General features: G+C 40.7%; 1 protein-coding gene across 1 annotated transcript in view; it reads right to left on the minus strand.

Moving 5' to 3' along the window:
* nell2a (neural EGFL like 2a) overlaps positions 1–8,884 on the minus strand; it is an 86,317-nt gene that overhangs the window by 43,647 nt on the left and 33,786 nt on the right. The gene's annotated exons all lie outside the window — the stretch shown is intronic.

Consider the following 8,884-nt stretch of genomic DNA (forward strand, 5'->3'; position numbering starts at 1 on the left):
CTGACGGAGCTTGTTGTCTTGTCTGGTTCTACAAAGCGGGGGATGATGTTTAGTAGCTTCCAGAATTCATTAAAGATGTTGAAGCAGGCTTTAATTGACTTTCATTAATTTGTAATGAGAGATAAGACGACACTGACATGTAGTCATTGGTGACTTCTTGGGATTAAGATCCAGCTCTCTCTTGCTAATTTTCTCAACAAGTCCCCTATCAGCACTATGATGTCATTTGTCTGCGCCTTCCATGTTGTAAATCTGTATTGTGAACGTATCATTTGACGCTAAAACATGATGTGGCTAATAGAGGGCATTGTTTACGTAAACTTATGCTATGTATTCATTTCCAATACAGAGAAGGTATCTTTACAGCACTGTCATAGTGACATCTCCAGTATGATACTGTGGCTTAGTCCAATCCTGGAGACCATCTTTTGTAGTTTCTCAAATAGTTGGTTCTTACATCAGAAGAGTTCTAAAAGCTTCTATGCAGCCATTGGGAAAAGTGCCATTTGTCTTCATCAGAGGCAGACTGAAGTCCAAAAGCAGAGGGTCCATGAAAGGGGGGCGCTGAAGCACTTAAGGTTCCACCACTCGATTTTCAATCCATTTAAAGTAAAACAGAGCTTGGCTGCTTTTTTCCAGACTTCTGGTCATTTATCTGTGTGTTTGAGTTTACTTTAGAGTAAGAATGATATAACTTGGGAAGATGTTTAGGTTTAGAAATCTGAACGGGTAGGAAACAAACTCAAATGTTTTCAATTATGCTGGCTCAATTTAAGTAAACCAGGGCATAGTTGAGGTAACCAAAGTGAATGTATTTAAATTATGATAAAGGTGTATGTAAGGGAGGTCTAATCAGGCACATAAATGAAAAACCTGGAATTATAACATTAAGTCTCAATCACGATTTATAAAATCTAAGGGGGCAGTTTCCAGACGAACAGAATCTGCATAATAAGAGTCAGGTTGTCAGAAATACTCACGCTCAAGTAGTCTGATAACTAGACTGAATTACTATTTTCTTTCACTCATTCAGCCTGATACTGTGCTCAGAAAGCACCAGGTGACAAACTTGAACCTCTGACAGCTTTGTACGAAGATGAAGTCCAAATGATTTTCTTTCTCATACTGCTTTGATTAGTCAATAATTTCTCTAATAGCAGAACTATTCAAAAGGGTCCTATTATGCTCATTTTCCGATGTTATAATTGTGCCTCGACTGTGATATGTTGACATGCTTTAATGTTCAAAAGTTCTTTATTTTTCTCATACTGCCTGTGCTACAGAACCTCTTTCCACCCTCTGTCTGAAACCAGAGCCCAGTCTTCTCTGATTGGTTAGCTGGCCGGCTCTAATGTGAGTGGTTCATCTATTTTAGATGTCCCGCCCCTTAGCCTCTCACTTGCAATGTGTTTCAGTGCTAGTCAATAAAAGCGCAAGTGTTACGTATAGTGATGTCATTATTTTGCGGAAGTAAACAAAGGAGTCCAATGGAAGTGTTTCAGGCAGGGCGGGGGAGTGTGTGGGAGAGAAACTCCCTCTGGAGGGAACTTTGGGATTTCAGCCTTTGCAGACCATTTACATGCACAAAACCCTTTACAACACACTACAGGAAAGGGAAACCCCAAAAAACAGAATAGGGCCCCTTTAAATTACTAAGCAAATCTATGGGTGGTGATTCAAATGTCTGCAACAGGCTAATGCTGATGTTGCTCCGTCTCTGCTGGATATGTTAGCTGGCAATTGTTTGCTAACATGTTGGCAAAACAACTTGGTGCTTTGTTTCTTTGACATTGTTCAGAAAGCTTTCGGCAACCTAGTAATTAAACTCGGTTAGTGTAGCTTTAAGAAAAAATAATTCATTAGATTGTCCTTTGTATTTCCGTTTCACTCTCATGATTCCATATTTGGATCCTTATTAGCTGTTGCCTTAGCAACAGCTATTCCTGGGTTCTATACTGCATGCCAAACCATCAGACAGAAGATGCACAACACTGCCAGGGTAAACAAAATAATCTTGATAATGTGATGCAACCAAATGCAATTCGATGCAAATACGAGTTGATCCGAACAAACCCGGCAGTGTAAGATGCTCCCGGTCCTGTTCCTGTTGAAAGAACAGGTCAAATGTAGGTTTCTTCTTGAGGGACAAGCTCCATAGTCCTTGAGGTGACTAATTTATTATTCATCCCCTGTATTCAGTGTCTGTAAGAGTGCAAAAGGACACTCACCCCTGAATATGTTCATGCCCGGTGCTCTTACAAAGAGCACTTGAAATTGAATTTCAATAGATTTGCATCGGCATTCATTTTGGCTTGCATGTCCTTGGGTATGGCACCGCCCAGCAAGCCGCACACTCAGAGCTCAGCACCTGTCTACAACTCAAGTATTTCCTTAGTCTTCTTCCTTTCACAGTTGCATCAATACTTGCTGCCTCCGGCTACTGAAAAGCTTTATGGATAAATAATTATAGACAGACAATCACCGACCACCTATGAAAGTACATATGGCCTTCAGTAAATGAATGGAGGCTAATTAAACCCTGTGACTGGCCTTGGTAGAGGGGGAGGGAGAAGCAGAGAAGTTGAAAGGTAGGGAGAAATTGGCAGTAGATGGAAGGGCAAATAGCAGGTAAGGATAAAAACTGATGTAGAGACAAAGATGGAGTCACGACTAGCTTTACTATTGAGCTTGACAGAAAAGGGGAAATGAGAGAGCGGCGTAGAGGGCGACTGACAGAGATAGGGAGGTGAGAGGTACAGAAGGAGGACAGGAGGAGGTGGAGAGAAAAGGGCAGGCAAAGTAGTGGATTAAACAGAGAATGATTGAAAAAGAGCCCAGTGTGAAGTAAAAGTGTTGAAAAGTGTCGACTGTAAGAGGGTGGACAATTGAGATAGTAAAAAAAGAGATTTAGATGGCAGAGGAGAAAAGTATTAACTGCATCTGAAGAGACAGAATGTGGAACTAATTATGTCCGTCCGCAATCGCAATAATAACCTTGAGCGTAGGTCTAAGGTGAAAGCTTTCCTGCTTTGTGATTGGCCGTCCATGCTGCGGCTTTGATTTAGAGCCTATTAACTGTAAGACATCATCCGTCTCGCCCCTGGTGACAGCAGTTACGTTTGCTAAAACAATATGTTAGGAGGTGAGATGATGAGGGGCAACTGAACGCACAGCGGAGAGCGACCACCTCCATCTCCATTAACACACTCCATTTTCTTGATTGGCCTGTCGCACGGTCACACGTGATGCGCCAAGCGAAGGAAGCTTGCCAAGTGTCAGCGGCGGCTTTTATCGTTGAATAGAGTGCTCGGGGTCAATGTTTTGCCACATCGCGATAGATGGCTGGAGAATGTCTTTCTTCTCTTTTTTTTCACCTTTGCGCATTCCTGCATAACGACGGAATCAATCACAGTCATATCTGAGGTGGGCGGGTAACTTTGTATTAATAGGACAAAAGACGTCCTTGTTATGCAGAAAGAGGGAGGTCTTTGGTTCCTAATGTCGGACACAAACCACAGCAGCTATAGCAACGTCAGTGATTGGAGGGCTTTATGTTGTGGACTCACTGGGTTGCTATGGAAGAAAGAAACTCATTTAAAATCAAATTCATTTTGACACATTTTTCAATAATTAATATAACTATAAACCAAACACCACAACATGATTTAACGTGATTACTCTAAAAGGGATTAAACAAAATAAACAACAAATATCAGTTTTAGATTAGTAAGAGCCGTTCTTATTATCTGGCTTGCACTGCAAACTAATGGTGTTTTTTCTGACCCTCTGCCAGACACCTCTGTAACTATTTCCAAAATCTAGTGTGGAGTTACTCTATAATGAACTTGATTTCCCACAAGCCAAGTACCTTCGCGGGCCAACCGAGTGGGGGAAAAGAGAATTGACTTTTCAATCTCCAGTCTCCACAAGGCTTTTAAATTGCGAGCACCATTACTTTTTTTAAAGAGGACCCGACAAGAGGCAGAAAAGCAATGTTTCACTTCCAATTCTGCGGAAAACTGTTGCACATCTGGCCAAACATACTGTAGCATGCGCACTGATTGGTTTTGGTAGCGTATGGTCAGAAGTGTGATCTGTAAACAAACAGTCATACCACAGTGTACTGACGCACTCTCGAGTGCAATTTAGCATCACTGAAGCACAAAACTCAAGGTCAGCAAAGAAGGAAATATTCTCTGGTAAAGTAGTTCTTTAAATACAATTCATAAACAGTTAAACAAAAGGATAACTAATAATAAGGAAGGACTTTAGATGATGCTGCTGCCTGAAAACACAATACGGGAGCTGTGACTTTTGAATTACCAACCAATGAGTTATTGCTTGAATCCCCAAGAGTTCAAATTGCAATTGATGTACTCATAGTTATGTTAACATATGAGTATTAAACAGTGTAGAGAAGTTACACCGTCTTTATTGACTCTTATCTAAGCCAAAATTGCCAGTCCATGATATGAAACTCTTCATCCATCTTCTAGTATTTAAATGATTTGCAAGCCAAGCGTTGTTACATTCTTGGAGGTCATAACTTTCATTAACATGTTTTACATTATTCCTCATCAACTATGTAAATAGGGAATATCAGCTTAGCCCTCTCAGCTTGCCTAACATGTCATTTCTAAAAGAGCGTCCTCACTATCTGTTTTTCATACTGCAGTACACCAAGGTCTGGGAGTAGGGAGATAACATGGCTTTGCCTCTGGATGTCCCACAAAGACACCCGAGTCTGTGCCATTCCACCAGCAGTCTCTCTTTCCCTTTATCTCTCCGTCTTTTTCTCTTCTATCCCTCTTTTCCCCAACCATCTCTCTAACTCAGTTTTCAATAATCAGCAGAGGGACGACGGTTGCCAAAACAGTGTCAGATATTCCTCAGTAGGCAGTTCCCTCATGGCGAGACGTGTAGCAGGCAGAGGGAAGAGCAAAGAGACAAAGGGCCGTCCCTGCTGGCCAAACAGTGTCCCACTCAGCAAATAATCTCCACTGTTAGCCTTGGTTCCTCGTGGGTGGAGAAAGGTGTCAGAGAATGTTACAGCAGGATCAGATTAAGGGGAGTGGCATTGGATCAAATATTGAGTTATAGTTGGTGGTCGGGTGAGTTTTTATGATTTGGATTTTAATGTGGTTTTCAAATCTTGAGAATTTGTTTTTAGGAAAACAAATCAATGCTTGTGAACATTCGTGCAGTATGTGTTGCTTAACCCTGGGCTAATTTGGCCACTTTCGCATACTTTTGATTTGTATAAACCCCATTAAGAAATGTTGAGCATGTCAATGTTTTGGTATCTATCACTTATATAAATTGATAGTTATTTTTTACATTTTGACATTGAACATTTTGGACCCAAAACCGCACAAAAAACGAAAAAACTGATTTTGAAAATGATATTATGTGTACACAAACATGCACAACGAAACATTTTGAAAGCTGTAAATATACACCTGGGATGTCACTATGATAAAGTAAAAGTTTGATTGAGGTAGCATGAACCATATACACATTTTATGAACAAATAGCAGGTGTATCCATAGGCGTTTTGATTCGCTGCCGGCTTGAACAGGTCACATGATCTGATCACGCCGGCATGACGGTAGACTCCTAAGGGTTAAGGGCCTTTTTTATTTAAATTAAATAGTGAATGGAATTCCATACATTCTGTATGTAAACATATTATACACATAGTGGCTTTTATTGTACTTTAAAAGAAGAGTTCAACATTTTAGAAGACGTATATGACATGAGTTTAGTTTAGCATCAAAGCTGGAAGCAGAGGGATACAGCTCGCCTGCTTTGTCCACAGGTGCGTAGTGTTTTATGGCCAGACACAGTGTTGTCCTGGATGTGTCACATTAAGGACACATTATAATGAGCTAACACAAATGGCTGCTGGTGGTAACTTTATTTTATTGAACAGATAAGACCGGTATCCAATTCCAGGAAAACAAGTCAATTAATTTATTTCACAAAATGTTCCACCGTGATACTGCATACTGCAATTCAACTCTTTGAAGTTCATTTCAGAAATTAAGGGTTTTATAAGAGGTGCAACAAATCAATAAATTAATTTTAAATGAGTTGATTATGTTTTTGAAGTTGCATGGGCCAAAAGGCTTGAAATTGCTTATTTTGTTCCCAGTGCAGACTTTCCTATTATGTTGAAGGAGTGTTTAGGGCTATAATAATTCCTTGCATTTATTATAGCGCTTTTCCAGTGCTCAAAGCGCTTTACAGAAACACATTACACATATTTTTTATACATGCAATGGTCACTGTGGACAATACCCATAGGAGCAAGTTCAGGTGAAGTGCCTTGCCCAAGGACACAACGGCTCTGAGCACATTGTCTGGATGTTGGAAAAGCAGTACAATAATGGGTAATTCTCTAAAACCTCTCCACTCCCTTTTATTCAGAGGAAATTGCCGTAAAGGTGTGGCGTGTTTGCTACCTTATTGTGGAAATCCTTCGAGACACTTATCTTTATAATATGGGTAAGAAAATAACAATGAGAAAAAAAAACGATCAAATTAGTTTCTTTTGAATGTAGCATAGTTTATTTTATGAGCAATTAACTTACCATGAACTACAGATATACTTTTAAAGGCAAATTATTTTAAGTATCTTTTAAACTTACGAAATTAGACAATCACTCACAAATAAAAGCCTTAGAAAAAGACCCAAAACAAATATGCAAAACGCCAATTTGGAATGGAGCGGGAGGCAATTAAGATGACTGAGTGGAAAGAATCCCATTAGGAAGCAACAAGAGTGGAAATCTGCATACTGAGAGCAGTCATTGTCTAAATACCAGACACTCATACTGTGATCAATCACTGTAAACACTTAGAAGCCTGTTACCTGACTCAAAACAATGAACATCAAAGGTGTGTGCGTGTCTAAGCTGGTGGAAATGTGAGAAAATGTGTTACTGTTTTTTCTTGTCAATGTGTGCACACAATATCTGAATATTTAACACATGACAGCCAGATCACTTTCCCATAAAGAACCACCCGAACTGAAAAGCCATCATCAAAGCCAAAACATCTACCACCTCGAATGACGTGTGGTGGTGGATTGTGTGTGTGTGTGTGTGTCTATACGTCAAATTCAACATTAATTTAGCACACTTTGATGTGGCATGCTGTAAATGAAGCGTGGTGCATCTCTTAGACCAAACTCATTTGTTTACGTGTCAGCGTGCGTGGGGGTTTGCTCCGTATCAAGGCTCTCATTAAACTTGGAAAGATGTTCCACCACGAGCAAATCGATGGAGCATTAGGATCCATCATTCGTCAAGCTGTGACTGAGAGCAGCCTAGAGGCCAGAGGTCTGAACCATGACTCACAGGAAGCACAGCGGCTTTCAGAGCTCGATGACGGACTGATGTTTTATAACTCTGTTTTTCTTAATCAGGGCTCAAAACATTTGTTTGCAACACCTGCATTGTATTTTATTTTAGATTAACTGTAGGACTATATCTTGTAACGCACTTGGCTGTATTTGATCTGTCTGTATAATTGCTTTCAGTGTTTGTACATGGAATTTAGCTTATAGCAAAATCTGGCACAAAACATGTTTTCCTTTACATTAATGTATTTTCTTGCTTGGTCCTTTTTTAATTCTACAGTTTAATCTGTCTTAATAATAATAATACATTTATTTTGTAAGCGCTTTTACAGGTGCTCAAAGTCACTTTACAGAGGTAGTAAAAAGAAAAAAACAATTAAATATAGTAAAAATCACATTAAAATCGAGCAATAAAACAACAATCACAGAAGAAACTGAAAAGTCTTAACACGTAAACACCCATTTAAAAAAGAAAATATTACATGTATCTTATTAAAGCGTCTTTTTATATCACCTTGTGTTCTCTTCTTTAAGGCTTTATGTTTTATGTATAGCACTTTGAATTGCCTTGTTTAAAGTTGTTAAACAAAGAAGCTTGCCTTGCAAAGATTTGGTTCAATAATTGTATTTTATTTTATGGCGTTCAAATCTGAGGCCATGGTTCTCAGCAGGAAACCGATGGACTGTCCACTCCAAGTAGGGAATGAGTCCTTACCCCAAGTGAAGGAGTTCAAGTATCTCGGGGTCTTGTTCTCGAGTGAGGGAACAATGGAGCGTGAGATGGGCCGGAGCAGCGGGAGCGGTACTGCAGTCGCTTTAGCGCACCGTTGTGACGAAAAGGGAGCTGAGCCAGAAGGCAAAGCTCTCTGTCTACCGGGCCATTTTCGTTCCTACCCTCACCTATGGTCATGAAGGATGGGTCATGACCGAAAGAACGAGATCGCGGATACAAGCGGCCGAGATGGGTTTCCTCCGCCGGGTGGCTGGTGTCTCCCTTAGGGATAAGGTGAGAAGTTCGGTCATCAGGGAGGGACTCAGAGTTGAGCCGCTCCTCCTTCGCGTCGAAAGAAGCCAGTTGAGGTGGTTCGGGCACCTAGTTAGGATGCCACCTGGACGCCTCCCTAGGGAGGTGTTCCAGGCACGTCCAGCTGGGAAGAGACCAAGGGGTAGACCTAGGACCAGGTGGAGGGATTATATCTCTTCGCTGGCCTGGGAGCGCCTTGGGACCCCCCAGTCAGAGCTGGTTGATGTCGCCAGGGAAAAGAAAGTTTGGGGCTCTCTGCTGGAACTGCTACCCCCGCGACCCGACCACGGATAAGCGGGAGAAGATGGATGGATGGATGGATGGATGGATGGATTTTCTTTCTAAATATATGCTTCTGTAAATGTTACTCGTTGCTCTGCGTGTTTTAATGTACACCACACTGGGTTTACACATTACACTAGGTAATAAAAACATGTTTTACATATACAATGGCCTTGCCTACTGTTTGCGGGGATAAACATAGAGATCATTAATTT

Source organism: Pseudochaenichthys georgianus, chromosome 6, assembly GCF_902827115.2.
Source record: "Pseudochaenichthys georgianus chromosome 6, fPseGeo1.2, whole genome shotgun sequence".
In the NCBI taxonomy this organism is placed as follows: domain Eukaryota; kingdom Metazoa; phylum Chordata; class Actinopteri; order Perciformes; family Channichthyidae; genus Pseudochaenichthys; species Pseudochaenichthys georgianus.